Source organism: Phyllostomus discolor, chromosome 2 (genome assembly GCF_004126475.2).
Source record: "Phyllostomus discolor isolate MPI-MPIP mPhyDis1 chromosome 2, mPhyDis1.pri.v3, whole genome shotgun sequence".
Classification (NCBI taxonomy): Eukaryota; Metazoa; Chordata; class Mammalia; order Chiroptera; family Phyllostomidae; genus Phyllostomus; species Phyllostomus discolor.
Window position 1 is genome coordinate 197,310,130 of NC_040904.2, and position 5,920 is coordinate 197,316,049.

The window sequence follows — 5,920 nt, forward strand, 5'->3', positions numbered from 1 at the left end:
TGACGTGCCCCAGCTTCGGCTGAAATGTAGACTTCTATGACGAGCAAATCGCCCTTCCTTCCCCCACCCAGCCTGTCTGTCTAGATGCTTTTTGAATGCTCCAGGGTCCTTCCATTTCCAGTTTCTTTTCCACCCTAGCTCGAAACAGACTTCCCAGCACAGTTCAAGACTTCCTGTAGTGAGTGCGTTTTGACCAAATCCAATAATGTCACTTTTAAAATTGTTTTTAAGCTTTTGATACTTCACATTACAGATGTACAGCAAACATGCATGACTCTCAGTAAGTGTTCGCTGTCACTGCTGCTGTGGTTTCTGTACCGCCCGGGAGGTAGCACAGCGGCCTGGTCTGGGAGAGCTTTTCTGCAAATAAACAAATTACGGAATTACTCGTAAAGAGTGGATGATTATTTATATATATAAATAGCTGAGAAAGCCATGTGAGTTTATTCGAAATCTTTTAAAATGTTTTAATCATCTGTATGATCACAACTGTATTATCAAACTTTATCCTATTTATGAAGAAATGATTGGAAGAGTAAATGATAACGATCCAAATTCTCACTGGTTTCAGGTGAGCAGAGGCTGAATCAATGAGGCTTTACTGTGTTCAGTGCAAATCAAATCGAGATACGCCTCATTAGAACGTCGAGGGTAACGTGGCACGTTGCTGTCACCACTTCCTGAGCATGGGGACTCTGGCTGTCCCCTCACATGCCTGGCAGAAGTGTCTTGAGGGGGTGTGGGATCACCTAGTCAATGGCAGGAATTTGGGGTGTATGAGGTAGATATAAAGGCCAACACTATGGGTTAGGACTGCCCTGGAACCCAAGCCACACAGAAGTTTATCCTTCTAGAATAAGAAGGCGAAGCACATCCTATTTCCCTCCAGGAGACACTCACTCAAAACAAGTTGTATTTATGTCTTTTTGGAAGGGAAGCAGAAGAGGATACCCACCAGGAACCACCTTAGTCCTCCCAGGCCAGTGTCTAAAAATAACTGGCGACCCAAGGGAGCTTGCTAGAAACTCCAAACATCAGCCTGACCCCAAACCTGCTGAATTAGAGTCTGCACCTTAAGAAGCCCCCAGCTGATCCGTGTTGCCATTGAAGTCTGAGAACTGCTGCAGCCTAAGGCCCCAGCCAAACCAGCTTCCACCCCGTTCCTCAAAAACACCCACCTGCATGGGCTGTTCAGGCCTTGAGGAACTGTCTCCTCTGTCTAGAATTCTGTCCCTCTCTCTTGCAGGTGGGAATCAGAGCTAGTCACGGCCCACCCCACATGCTCCCTTACCTCGAATACAGTTTCTATACCATTGTGTATTTGCATTGTGAGTTAGTAGAGGGCAGGGACCTCATCATGTCCCCAGGATCTAATGTGGGGGACTGGTTCACAGCAGGTGATCAACAAATGAATTAATGAATGTCTGCACAGACACACAGATCGTCATAGTAAAAATTACTCGTCAAAATACATGACACAGGCCAACCTAGGAGTGCAATTATTGCATGGATTGGAAAGAGCATGTGGGTCCCTTAATATAATGTCAAAGGATGATGCTCATGGGGGAGTCACGTGCTAAAGTAAAACCAAAGAGCCAGTTTCATGGGTGGGAGGGGGTGGGGGTGGGGTTGCCATCCTCAGTTTTGGAGGCTAGGAGGATAGTGATGAGAGGGAAAAGCTCCAAGGTGGAATATCATGAAAGGTTCAGAAGACAGATGATGAGTCTTCTTGGAGTAGAGCGTTCAGTGGGAGCTAAGACTACAAGGTGAGGTCATTTTTCACAGGGCTTTTAATGTCAGTCTCACTGGTTAGAACTTCATTTTAAAGTCAGGGAAAGTGCCCTGACCGGTGTGGCTCAACTGATTGTGCATTGTCCTGCAAAGCAAAAGGTCACAGGTTCGATTCCCGGTCCAGGCACATGCCCGGTTTGCAGCCTGGTCCCTAACTGGAGCCTGGTCCCTGGTTGGGGCACATGCGAGAGGCAGCTGATCCGTGTTTCTCTTGCACGCTGATGTTCCTCTCCCTCTTTCTTCCCTCTTTCCCCTCTCTCTAAAAATACGTAAATAAAATCTTTAAAAAACTAAAGACAGGGAAAGCCACTGGATGTTTCTGAGTGGGTTAGAACCAGGATGAAAATGTTGTTGTAAAAAGATTAATCTGGCTGGAATGGGAGTAAATGGAAGAAAACTGTACTTGAACAATGATTACAATAAAATTTAAAAAAAGAAAAAAAAGGAAAAAAAAGATTAATCTGGTTTCAGTGTACACAGCAGGCACTCAAATATTTGTTGTGCGAGTGGACTCTGGCACGGTACCTTGACCAAGTCCTTCAGTGGAGACAGGAGGAGCCCTCAGGGGCTAGCTGTCCAGCTGGAAAGTGAGATGTGAACACTCTAATCTGTGCTGCCCACTGGCCTAGATTAACATTTCTTCTCTCAGCCTTTTAAAATCACTGGGCCATTCTCCCAGGGGAAAAAATAAATTTCTTTCTAAGGAATAAGATTCTGTCCAGTAGTGTTGAGCTTTGGAAGACCACAAACCATTGTGACATGTTAGTTTCTTTTGCCTCTCCAGACCAGTTTTGCCCCCTCAGTGGCAACATCAGCCCCACTGAGCTGAGGATGCACGTCCCAGACACTATGGGAGACAGGCAGGCGAGGCAACAGGGGACTTGATGTCTGGGCTTTGATTTCCTCTGTAACTCTTTCTGTGTCTGCAGAGGGTGGATTCCCTCTGGCTCTGACATTCTGCTTTGAAGCCGGGCCATGCCTTCAGGGAACTTACAATCCATTTAGGGCAGTAAGACAGACATTAAAGAGTGGAACAAAGGCAGACAATGCTAAGAGCTGGTTGTCTTAAAAAGAACTCTGGTTAAACACAGTGATATTTAAATTTAGATTAGTTTTGCCAGACTACCCCCTGCTCCTCAAAGCATGAGCATCTTGGTCTTTATAACAGTAGGCAGAAGAACAAAGGCAATGGCAGCTTCTTGGAGACAAGTAGTTTTCTGATGGGAAGTTATTCCAAAATACAAAGGCACATGTTTTTCCAGTGGGTTCTACTGAAGCTACTTCAGGCATGAGGCACCAGGCCCCCAGAGGGTAGAGCCCCCGGGTGAGCCAGAGCAACCTGTCCTCGCTCACACACCTGTGAGCGTTCAGAAGCGGCCTGTCCTGGTGGAGCCTCACTTCCCCTGCCGTCCCATTTGCATGGATTCTCATGCTCCCGATGACATGGGCCCTACTCACTCCCCAAACTTCCCATCTGACTGCTACGTGTTGCTGCTGTCGTTTCATCCTCCAGCCCACTGCCAAGGCTACATACACGCAGCGAGGGCAAGGCCGGGACCATGTTGGTCACATCTGTTTAGTGATAGAAACTGACCAAACACAGAATTGATTTCTTGGCATCAATGCCTGCTGACATTAAAGTTTAACTTACATTTCTTCTTATCCTCTCTCTGACTCCCATCACTCAAAGCCTGGCTCAATCACCTCTTCCAGGAAGCACCCCCCCAAAGACCCAAAGGCACTGCAGTTATTGTGCCTTCCTCCAGGACACATCCTTGGTTAGTAATTGTCGCTTCATGTCCCCAACTAGATGGAAAGTCTTTGGTTATAGGACCACACGCTGTTTCGATGCTCCGCAACCCTGGTGCAGCACCTCACAAACGGCGGCTGTGCCAGGTAGACTGCCAACAGCTACAAGCATCAGAGCCTGACCTAATCTGGCGTAAAGAATTAGGAAGGTTATTGGCTTACCCATGGACATTTCGCAGGAAGAGTAGGCTTCAGAACTGGTTTATCTGGAAGTTCAGTAATGCTGATGACACAGATGCCTTCCTTCCCTCTGCTCTGCCATCTGCTCTTGGTATCACCCGAAGGCCATTTGCCCGCCTTGGGCGGGGCTGGCTATCTGCAGACACTGTTGCTCCCCGTCTCCTCATTCAGGTCAAGCAGGAGGATGACAAAGGATGGCTACTGTGGTTCTCCAGCGAGAAAACTGATTCTCAACGCCTCCGGTTAAACTCTTCTCTGTCTCATTGGCCCGAATTGCAACCTCAGCCCTTTCTTAACTAATCACTAAGCGAAGAGAACAGGAATACCTTGGGACCAACCAGGCCTTCGCCCTGAGCTGAAATGAATGTCCACCAACTCTTTTCTTCTAATCCTCCCCGAAAGATATATTTATTGATTTTAGAGGGAGGGGAAGGGAGAAAGAGAGAGATGTGAGAGACATTGATTGATGGCTTCCTGCAAGCACCCCACCTGGGGATTAAACCCACAACCTAGGCATGTGCCCTGACTGGGAATTGAACCTGCAACTCTGTGGTATATGGACGACACTCCCACCAACTGAGTCACCTGCCCAGGCTCCACTAACTCTCTCTCCTTTTTCTTTTGGTGTGGTGTTTTGGTATATTGTCAGTGTTTAAATTTAGTACATAACTTTAACAGAAGTCACTCCCAAATGCAAAGTGATCATGCTGTTCATGAGGTAATTAGGTTTAACAAAAATATAATAATCCAGCAACCAGATCCAGAAATAAGACACAAGTTTAAAGTAGTATTAAAAGTATGTTTTTCTCAAAGTTTTGGGAGTATATATGAGATTTTATGTATGTGGCAGATAGTTAGAGTAAGGGCCCCCAAATCGCATGCCCATGCCCTTGAGTCCTACTCTCCCAAATTGACCTTGACTCGCTTTGCCCAACAGGAACAGCAGAAGCTCAAAAAGTCCTGGCACTTTGGGGCTTCCCCTCCAGCAGGTGGGGAAGCCAGGCGAGCCTGCTGGGGAGGTAGGTACGGTGCCTCCAACTCTCTTGCTGCTACTCAGTGGGAAAGAGAGAGAAAGACAAAGTCAATCACATTTTCTAAAGATACTTTTTCACCGGTAACATTCATTGACTATATCTCTGAGCAACCTGATTAACCACAGTTAGAATAGCCTTTCCCTAAAGAGTTGTTAAACTTTTGTTTTAGAAATCTGAGAATGCAGTGACAACATAAGACAATTGAGTTTATTCCATATTTACCTTGACATTCTCTTGAAGGCACGTGATGTCAGTTACTATGAGAATGGTCTAAAATACCTCAAAGACAAAGGACCCCTAAGGACCATAGGGGCCTGTGGGACCCAGCACTCCCTAAATTGGAGTGGAAAACAGTCATCAGACAGGTGGGTTTACTAGCTCAGCTGCAGCTCACAGGTAAGAATGAATCAACTTCATTTGTGTGTGTGTGTGTGCATGTTTGAGTTTCAGCAAAGAACAGCACGTGGAGAACATGTGAAAAAAGCATGGAGAACATCCTTTTTGCAAACAAATTCCTCAGCACATTTTTTGTTCACTGAATTGCTGTGGGCAGTGGTTTTGACTCCTGCCCCCACTTTTCCTGCAGACAGGTTGCAATCTAGGGTGAAAACTCTCTTGGGCAATATACTGTTGCACGCAGTTTGGCTGTACTCAGGTATGCAATCTGGCAAGTGTGTCTGCCCTTTCCTGAACCAGCTGCAGTTTTTGGACACATGGTTCCAGACTCCTGAACTGGGGAAGCTTTGCACCCATTTGCACAGATGGGCACCAAGTCACAGGTCTGGGAAGATGAGAGATCCTCTGACTCATCTTTCATCTGGAAAGTTACACTGAAGCCTTCCCAGAAAGGCCCTTTAAAACTTAATTTTGGGGGGAAAAAACCCAGATTGGGTAATACATCCCAGGGTCCCATCTGGTCTTTGTCAATGGGGTCTCATTTTAATGGTTACCATGCCAGCAAGGGGTTGGACCTGATCATCAGATTCCTTGTCTGTGAAACGAGGAGGCTTAACGCAGTGTTATTATAAGAACACGAATCAAGAAAGAGGCTTGATGGGGGGTGGTGAGGATGCAATACCATACACGGATGATGTATCACAGAACTG